At 46.8% G+C, this 8,903-nt stretch overlaps 1 long non-coding RNA gene across 1 annotated transcript; it reads right to left on the bottom strand.

Annotated features, from left to right (window-relative positions):
• Positions 1 to 1,014: 1,014 nt before the first annotated feature.
• On the bottom strand, positions 1,015 to 1,708 carry LOC141196862 (uncharacterized). Its single transcript, XR_012269253.1, has 3 exons — positions 1,601 to 1,708; positions 1,271 to 1,518; positions 1,015 to 1,182 (listed from the first exon to the last, which is right to left on the bottom strand). It is a non-coding gene; the product is annotated as an uncharacterized lncRNA (long non-coding RNA).
• Positions 1,709 to 8,903: the final 7,195 nt, after the last annotated feature.

The following is an 8,903-nucleotide window of genomic DNA, read 5'->3' as shown; positions in this document are numbered from 1 at the left end:
AGGGTTGTCCAAATAAGTGTTGATATAGCCGAGAAGAAGTAAATTTGCGCTAGTGGTAGTGAACAGAAGGACGGCACGAGAGATTTTGAGTGCAAGGGATAATTTTATTTAATCGAACATGTGCTTAAAAATAGCTAGTTAAAATGATTCAGACTCAGTGAGGTCACTGGGTCGGATATAAGAATAGTTATTAAAAGTATTAAAAGTTATAAAATCGATAAATAGATCGGTGTCCACTGATACAAGGTAATCACTGATTGATAAAAATAGGCCTTTTTCCCTCGTAGTCTGAGGATGTTCGGTTGCAGTAGATGTATAAGGAGGCAAAGGCTTGTAGACCTGGTGGGATAGAATAGGAATGTATAAATATGGTATACTAATAAGCGATGGGGGAAGGGGTAGGTATCTGTTTGTCTGTGGTTACCTGATACTGGTGCCTCGTATGGGGTATGGAGGTTCACTGGTGGCACGTGTTGGTGCCTGGGAGGGAGGACGAGGGGTACCTAGAGTGGGGTACACAAAAAAAATGTATGGATAAGTGGGGGTGGAACTCGACAGAGATGTCTCTGCTGGACTCTGAGTTGGGTCGTGAGTTACCTGTTCTTGGTATGGTACTCAATAGACTGTGGTAGTAGTTAGCTGTTGATCCACAGTAGCACTGCTACTGGTATGACAGTCAGCAGGCTGTGTAGATAATACTGGATTCACCGGAGTAGTACTATAGGGAGTGAGAGGAGGCAAGTATTAAGAATAGGGCGCAGGGCTCAAGGGTTAAGGTATGGGGTTCAAAGAGGGTAGTTTTGGATTAGTTACCTTCTAGAGGGTAGCGGGGGTGTCCTGATTATTTTGGATGACTAGGAGGTATCGGTCCTGGTCCTTCTTGGAGAGAGGTAGAGGATATGTCACACACGGCTGTGGGTTGATGATCTGAGTTAGATCTGCAGGGGGAAGGAATAGGGATAGATCATAAATTAACTGATGTAGCTGTGGTACAAGCCTTGGAGACAAGAGGTTTTGGGTTACCTGTTGGTAGGTACAAGGGGCATCCAGGGACGTCTTAGAATGAGCTGGAGGTAGTAGTCCTGGTCCCTTGTTGAGTGGAGGTAGCACGAGGAGGTCAGAAGTAGGATGCAGCAAGAGGCTTGTACTAGCATGTAATGCCTCTGTTCGCTGTATAGAGATCTGTAGGGAGGGGGAGGGGGTGTATCTGTTAAGGTATCACTGGATTGTGGCTGTAGCCTCCAGTTTTTACCCAGAGATCGTGATTTACCTGCTTCGTAGGGATTAGGGTGTCAATAGTAGATGCTGGTTCAGGTCTCCATAATGTAGATACAGCAGGGTGCTGTAGTAGGAGGCTATAGTTATGTCAGAGGTAACCAGAGATAGGATACAGTAGGAGGCTTATGTTTTCCTATGTTGGGTGCACCAGGAGGCTCTGGCTGGAAACAGTGGGTGCCAGATTCAGCAATAGGGAGGGTGGCTGGTGCAGAGCCCAACTGAAGGGGTTGATAGCAAGTACTGCGGGGAACAGGGAAAAACCGTTAGAGGGTCAGCTGCGTACAGTATGGACTTGGTGGGGCAGGGGCCCGTTGTTACTTACGGTCTGTAGAGGGCTTCACCGTCTGGGGGTGGTCGAGGTCCGGAGCGAGAGCGGAGTCCTGGCCGGTGACTGCCGCGTGCTCGCTACTTCCGGGTAGGAGGAGGAGAGAGAGAGTATGTGGAGAGCGCGCGAGAGGGGGGCAGCGTGACGTGGGGTCACGTGGTGTGCAGCGTGCACAAGGTACGGAGGCCTGTGGGCGCCTCTTTAGCTGTGTTAAGGGTCAGTCCGACGCTTTTCAACAACTGCGGCTGTCTTCCTCAGGGATGGCTTAACCCAGTCAAATGGTGTCCTTATATATGCAGGGCTGGTGACGTCATAGGTCAATTTGTTAGTCATTAAATGCAAAGAGCTCTATTTCGCTGTTCAATCCTCTTGGTCTTAAGGTGTTCAGTTTAAAAATCCACTCACTTTCTTTCCTGGACATGCTCTTAATAAAATCTCCTTGTCTCCAGTTCTTGTGGACGATTTGTATACCTACTATTTTAATTCCTTTTATTGACCCATTGTGTTTTTTTATAAAGTGTTTTGAGAGAGGGTGGCCCATGTATTTATTTTTGATGTTCCTTAAATGTTCGTTGATCCTGATGTTCATAGGTCTTTTTGTTCTGCCTATATATAATTTGCCACATGGGCAATATAGCCCGTATATGACCCCTGTGGTGTTGCATGTTATAAAATCTGTGATGGGGTATATTTCTTTTTGGTGGCTGACGGTGTGTTGTTTTGGTGTGTTTAGGGTTTTGCATGTCTTACATTTTTTGCATGGAAAGAAGCCTTTTAGTTTTTGATGGAATGGGGTTTGAGGTTTTTGAGAACTGGTGTGTATCCTTACTGTGGGGGCTATAATTGATCCTAGGTTACGTGCCTTTTTGAAGATGAATTTGGGTCGGTTTGGGATTTTGTCATCGTGTTCGATTAAGTAAAATTATCCCTTGCACTCAATATATATATATTTATTTATTTAAGCACTTTCACTCCAGCTCTGCCAAGTGGACGGAGCATGGTGAAGCCACCTGAGTCACAACTTTCCATAAATTAAGTGCACCCCATCACTATGGTGCGCCTCACCAGAAGTGTTAAGTGGAGTCCACCTCATAATAAACTTTGCTTTTACTTTTGCCCACCCATCTTTAAAGAATCTCTCCCATCAGTTTTTATTCTCTATATATTGCAGTCATCATATTATATAGCACTGTGTACTTACAATTGCTCATTTTGCCTTTCTACCCAGCTTATTGTCATTTACCTAATGGAAAAGAGATGTGATTAAAAACTGACTAGCTGAATCCTTCTAATCTCTATGTTAACACAAGGTGAACTTTTCCTGCATGAGTCATAAGTCCCTGCAGAGGAGGAGGGGGCAGCTGGGTCAGGAGGTGAAGAGGAGAATGATTTTTGCAGGGAAGAGGCTTCCTGTTTCTACATAGAAAAGAATTTACTGGGTAGAAAGGTAAAGTGAGCAATTGTTAGTACACAGTTCTATATAATTACAATATACTAAGAGGATAAGCTCTGATGGGAGAGGTTCTTTAAGCCTGTCATGTATTGGGTAATGAGTTGGGGTGTCAGTCTCCATCAGTGCTGGCTGAACACTGACTATCCTGCTCAGATTACTACACATGGCGCTGCTCCTCCCTGTAGTATGGGCTACGCAGGACGGTGCCGAGGCTCCAGATTCTACCTGCACAGCAACAAGGTCCCAACACTTCTACCTCTATAACTTGCCTAATGCAGACGCAAACCTGCAGCCTTTCCACTGAGATCTTGTCGGCCTTCTACACTGCCATGGCTTTGTCTGCACAATGTAGCTTAAAGGGAATGTCCACTTCTTAAGCATCCTAGAAGTCTACAATATAAGGTCAGTATTCCTCTAACCCTCTGCCTTATTTGGCTGCCATTGAAAGCAGTCAGCGAAATGGGTTCAATTTTCTATAGAAGTGGCAGAATTTAACCCCTTCCTGACCGTGTTATTTCCCATCTCTGCATTTTTCTTATTCTTCTAAGAGCAGTAACTTTATCTTTCTGTCAATACAGCCATATGAGGGTTTTTGTTTTTATGCCGTTCACTGATCAGGTAAATTATTTTTATATTTTGATTGGACTTTTACAGAAGTAACGCCCATATGGTTTATTTTAAAATGGGTCATAGAGGGGCAGGGGTGATTTGAAGGTTCAGATTATACTTTTTCCTTTTTGTCCCCTTAGGCTGTGTGCCCACGATGCATTTTTTAAGCATTTCCGCAGCGGCAAAAATGCTGCAGAAACGCTTAAAAAACACATGGTAGAAGGCCTGCCATGTTCCCCAATGATAACCCGCATGTGCTGTGCACATGCTGCGGAAATTTCTGCTGCGGATTATCATTGCGGAAAAAAAACGCAGCACTACCAATTATTTTGTGGAAGTGCTGCTTTTTCGCCACCACTTACTTGCATTAGAACGCATGGATTACGCATCACTGTATATGTAGATGCACAATCCACGCGTTCCAATGTGCGGATGGTTCCCAGGTCTAGAGGAGAGGAGACCGTCCTCCGGACCCGGGTACTATAGAAACTGTGAAAAAAAGAATAAAATAAAAACTAAATATGATACTTACCTTCTGGCGGCCCCCGCTGCGCTCCTCCTCTCATGCCGGCAAATCGCGATGGACTGAAGGACCTGCGCTGATGTCATAGTCATGTGATGGGTCACGCGACGCTGACGTCGGCAGGTCCTTCAGTGCAGTGTACCGCGATCTGCCTGCAGTCAGCACCGAGTGAAGCAAGACTCTGGGGTCTATCGGAAGGTAAGTATAGATTTATTTTTTATTTTTTGACATTCTCTCGGGTCACACTATATAAATCCATGCCGTTTGCATGGATTTATATAGTGTGACCAAGTTGACAAGCACTTTCCAAGTGATGCTAAAATCGCTTGGAAAGCGCTTGACAACCCGCATGCGGAAATGCATGTTAAGAACTCTTCATTTCCGCATGTCCCTGGCAGGAAAATGCATGTACAATCCGCATGTACAATCCGCATGTACAATCCACATGTACAATCCACATGCGTTTTTTCTGCCAGGGGAGATGCAGAAACGCTCAGGAAAAATCCGGAGTATTTCTGCATCGTGGGCACATAGCCTTAGGGGACTTGAACATGCAATCATCTGATTTCTTGTTACGTACAGCAATACTGCAGTATATAGCCAGCATTCACAGATCTGTCATGACAGGCATGGGTCTTTTCAGCAGACTCCTTTCTGGCAGTGATGGCATCCCACGATCGTGTTACAGGAGCACAGATGGGCACATGGCATGACTCCCTTCTCAGTTCGCTGTTAATGCCGCTGTCCGTCTCTAACAGGTGGAGCTCTGCCCTACATGTGGCTATTAGAGGTTGATGATGGCTAAATATCACAGCTGGCATATGATGTAACTGCAAATCATGTTGGTAAGGGGTTAAAGTGCCACTCCAGTGGGTTTTTTTTCTTTCACTTTTAGTGCAGAAATGATTTTCAAGTATGTGCTCAGATTGGGCATGGGTGCTGGGATTACTAGTACACCTGACATCCAGGTGGGCATAATTCTGTTCCTTGCGTATTGGAAGACTCTGCCACTGCTGCTTTGGTGTTGGCAATCTTTCAGTTTCTTGCCCATTGATGCTCGGGAACAGTCCTCAAAGTATCTATTTATCGGTCGACCATGACTGCACCACGAGAGAGGGAATCCGCCCACCAAGTACAAGAAACCTACAGGCTTAAAAGGGGCGGCACCTCTCGCCTCAGTTTGGTTTCCTATCCTTGATGAAGGGAACCTGTGGCAGGCTTACCTGTTGAAGATGTACGGATTCTGAAGAATCGAGCTGTCGAGCAGCGCCCACAGCCTGGGGTCGGCAGCTCCAGCATCGCTCTGCGTCAGTGGCTGTGGAGCGGCGCCTATGTCTGGGGTTGGCAGCCCCAGCATCAAATGGGCGCTGGATGGCAGCAGGGGCTGTGCCCCTGTCTGGGGTTGGCAGCCCCAACATCATGCTGGTGCCAGATGGTAAGGGGGAGCTGCGCCCCTGTCTGGGGTGGGCCGCCCCAGTGTCGTTGTGGCGCCAGGCAGTGGTGTCCCTGTGGGAAGTTGCAGCTTCAGTGCCGCATGATACGGCGGGGCCACACGCTTCCGGTCTCTCTATGTAGCCGGAGGCGTGGCATGATGCTGCTGTGCGCCCCGGTGGTCACGTGACCGGACCAGGAAGTTCCGGCCACATGTGTGCCGACTCCAAAGGGAGTGCTGCAATAACCTCTACGGCCAGCAGGTGGCACGCCCAGTGGTAGAATTAGCAACCCTTAAATCCCTCTCCCTTAAAACAGCACTACTAATAGCTTTAACCTCTGCTAGGAGGATTGGTCACATTCAGGCTCTGTCTACGGCCTTACCATTTACTCAAATCCTGGATGATAGGCAGGATCAGGTTTAAGAATGACTCTATCTCCCTAAGGTAGCTACTCATTTCCACTGACTTCAGGAAGTAGTACTACCCTCCTTCTGTCCTAATCCGAGTAACCAGAAGGAAGCAGAGTTGCATACATTAGACGTAAGGAGTTGTGTGGTTAGGTACCTCTCGGTTACCAAAGACTTTAGGAAAGAGAGCTCATTGTTTATATCCTACCAAGGGGTTAGGAAAGGGTTTAAAGTCAAGGTCCCCGTAGCTAGATGGATGAGGGAGGCTATTTCTCTAGCTTATGCGTTTAGTGACGAAGAAGTATCACAAGGGTTGAACGCTCACTCCACCCGGGCTGTCTATCTCCTGGGCAGAGAAGACGGGTGTCTCGATAGACATATGTAAGGCTGCTACCTGGTCTTCTCCCTCTACATTCTATAGGCACTATAGACTGGATATGGGTGTTTCATCTGACCTCACCTTTGGGAGATGGGTGCTCCAAGCTGTGGACCCTCCCAAGACTTCTTAATCTCTACAATTCTCTTGTGGTGCTGTCATGGTCGACCGATGGTCATAAGTTACTTACCGGTAACGGGATTTTTCTGAGACCATGACAGCACCCTTATATTTCCTCCCTTCATGTTTGTGGGAGCACTCTGTTTGTTAGAATTTCAGACTTAATGGGTGGTGTATGATAGAGTCATTTTGTGATTGTTTGCTATGTTTATCCTGGCAGTCCTCTCAATACTCTGTAATCCAAACTGAGGCGAGAAGTGGCACCCCTTGTTAAGCCTGTAGGTTTGCTGTCCTTGGTGGGCTGACCCCCCCCCCCCCATGGTGCTGTCATGGTCTCCGAAAGATCCTGTTACCGGTAAGTAACTTGACTTTTTCCCTATAGGAAAGTCGCTTGTCAAAAGCCACCAGGGCAAAGTGCGCAGTTCTGCATCAAGTGGGAAAACATCAAGAAAAGCTCTGGGAAATGTCAACAAGCAAGTAATGACCCAGAAGAACGGGCAGCCTCTGAAAGGAGACCGGAAAGTGCCAAAGCCTGCGCCAGCTGTTATACAGGTATAATGTATTACCGCAGCTCTGATCATACACCGCTCTTGTGTTCTGCCCTGTACTGATGTACAGACTTGTATCTACATAATCCTAAAATGCCACAGGAACATCTGCAAGAAGATCACATGGCATATTCTACTATTACAAGTCCCATTATTATCTGTTGGATTAAAGTGGGCTAATATCTGGCTAATCTAGCTGTGTAATGTGTATGGGGGTCTCCTGGCTGCCCTAACAAATGTTCAGTTCAAATACCCGCTCCTTGTTCTCTAGGCACAAATTGCTTAGAGGCAGCAGATTACCCTCCTCCCCACAGAACACATGAGAGCTCATCTGTATGTTGGGAGAGATGGCTGCTAGCCAAACAGTGTATGGCCAGGCCACAGCTATGCCACAGGGGCTTGGCTGACTCCTTTTCAGATCATATATGGAGAACCTAATGGCAAACACTGGATAAATGAAGCTTGTGACCTGGTTCCTGTTCCCCTCTAGGTTTCTGGCACTTCTGATAAGACAGACGAGCAGCAGTACCCCGACATTGAGAAGTTTGTTCCCTACAATCCTGCAGGTAACTCTTCCACACCTTGCTGTACCTATTGCCTGCCATTAGCCACTTGCCTTTACATTTAATTTTGAGCATGAGAATCAATTCTAATACTTGCACCTGAATCTGGATGGGGTTAGTGAATTTGTCACCAGGATTTTGCTGCCTCATCTGAGAGCAGCATGACTTAGGGGCAGAGACCCTGATTACAGTGATGGATCACTTGGTGCAGTTCAGAGTAACTGTGTCTGCTGCAGATCTAAAAATGCTCTGAATGCTGGGCTCTGTATAACCCCACCCACATCACTGATTGGTAGCTTTCTGCCTATGCACAGTGTACAGAACTATCCATCCATTGTGGGGACAGGGTTGGACTACATGGCAGAAGCTTTACTAGTCATCTGGTGGCAGTCTCCTGCTTGTGGAGGATCTCTTATCAAAACTACAGCAATCAGCCCAGAAAGCAACACGTCACTGGAATTGGGGATCTTTGTCCCCACGTTGTGCTGCTCTCAGATCAGGTGGCAATAAACCTGGTGACAGATTCCCTTTAAATGCAGTTTAGGGCCATCTCTGTTACACTCTTACTCTCTATTAGCTGCAATGTCCCATCTGCCTAATGCAGCCACAGATCTCATGGCTGCAGTATCCGGATCTTCAGAAACTCGCTGACATCGTGTCAGTTAATCCAATGAGTGTTTGCAGTGACAGCAATGTCTGTTAGCTGGGCTTCTGCTGCTGCTCAGTTGTGGAGGAGAGCAGACAGATGTCAGTGTGGTGTTCGGAGGCTCCTGGGGCCCCTGCACGTGACATCAGGAGTGCCAGAGATCCAGAGTGTGGTCTTGGGCTCCACTATACAGGTGGGACTTTGCAGCTATTTGGGGGTGGGGAGAGGAGGACACAACACTGACGTGTGCAGTGAAGGTGGTTAAAGTTCATTGACGCTAGATGACTCATTTTGTTGCATTGAGCCCATAGACAAACTAGGAATGCCAAAGAACCAATCAAGAACAACCAAACTAAATAGTCAAATTCTGCAAAAATAGGAAATTTAAAAAACGTATAATGAATACACGGTTAAGTAAGTGACACCGTAGAGACAGGCACTCACACCAATGTACATACAATAGTTAAAATAGAAAAATATAGAATAGATGTATACTACCAGGAGTAGTTCTAGAACGCACACCAGGGGTAGGTGTAGAACCGCCCGCCAGGGTTAGTACTGGAACCGCCCACTGGCACCAGGGGTAGTACTGGAACCGCCCACTGGCGCCAGGGGTAGTACT

Source organism: Phyllobates terribilis, unplaced genomic scaffold, assembly GCF_046119375.1.
Source record: "Phyllobates terribilis strain yellow unplaced genomic scaffold, ASM4611937v1 Scaffold_76__1_contigs__length_6945272, whole genome shotgun sequence".
Classification (NCBI taxonomy): domain Eukaryota; kingdom Metazoa; phylum Chordata; class Amphibia; order Anura; family Dendrobatidae; genus Phyllobates; species Phyllobates terribilis.
The sequence above is the reverse complement of the archived record's forward strand: the minus strand, read 5'-3'. Positions and strand labels throughout refer to the sequence as shown.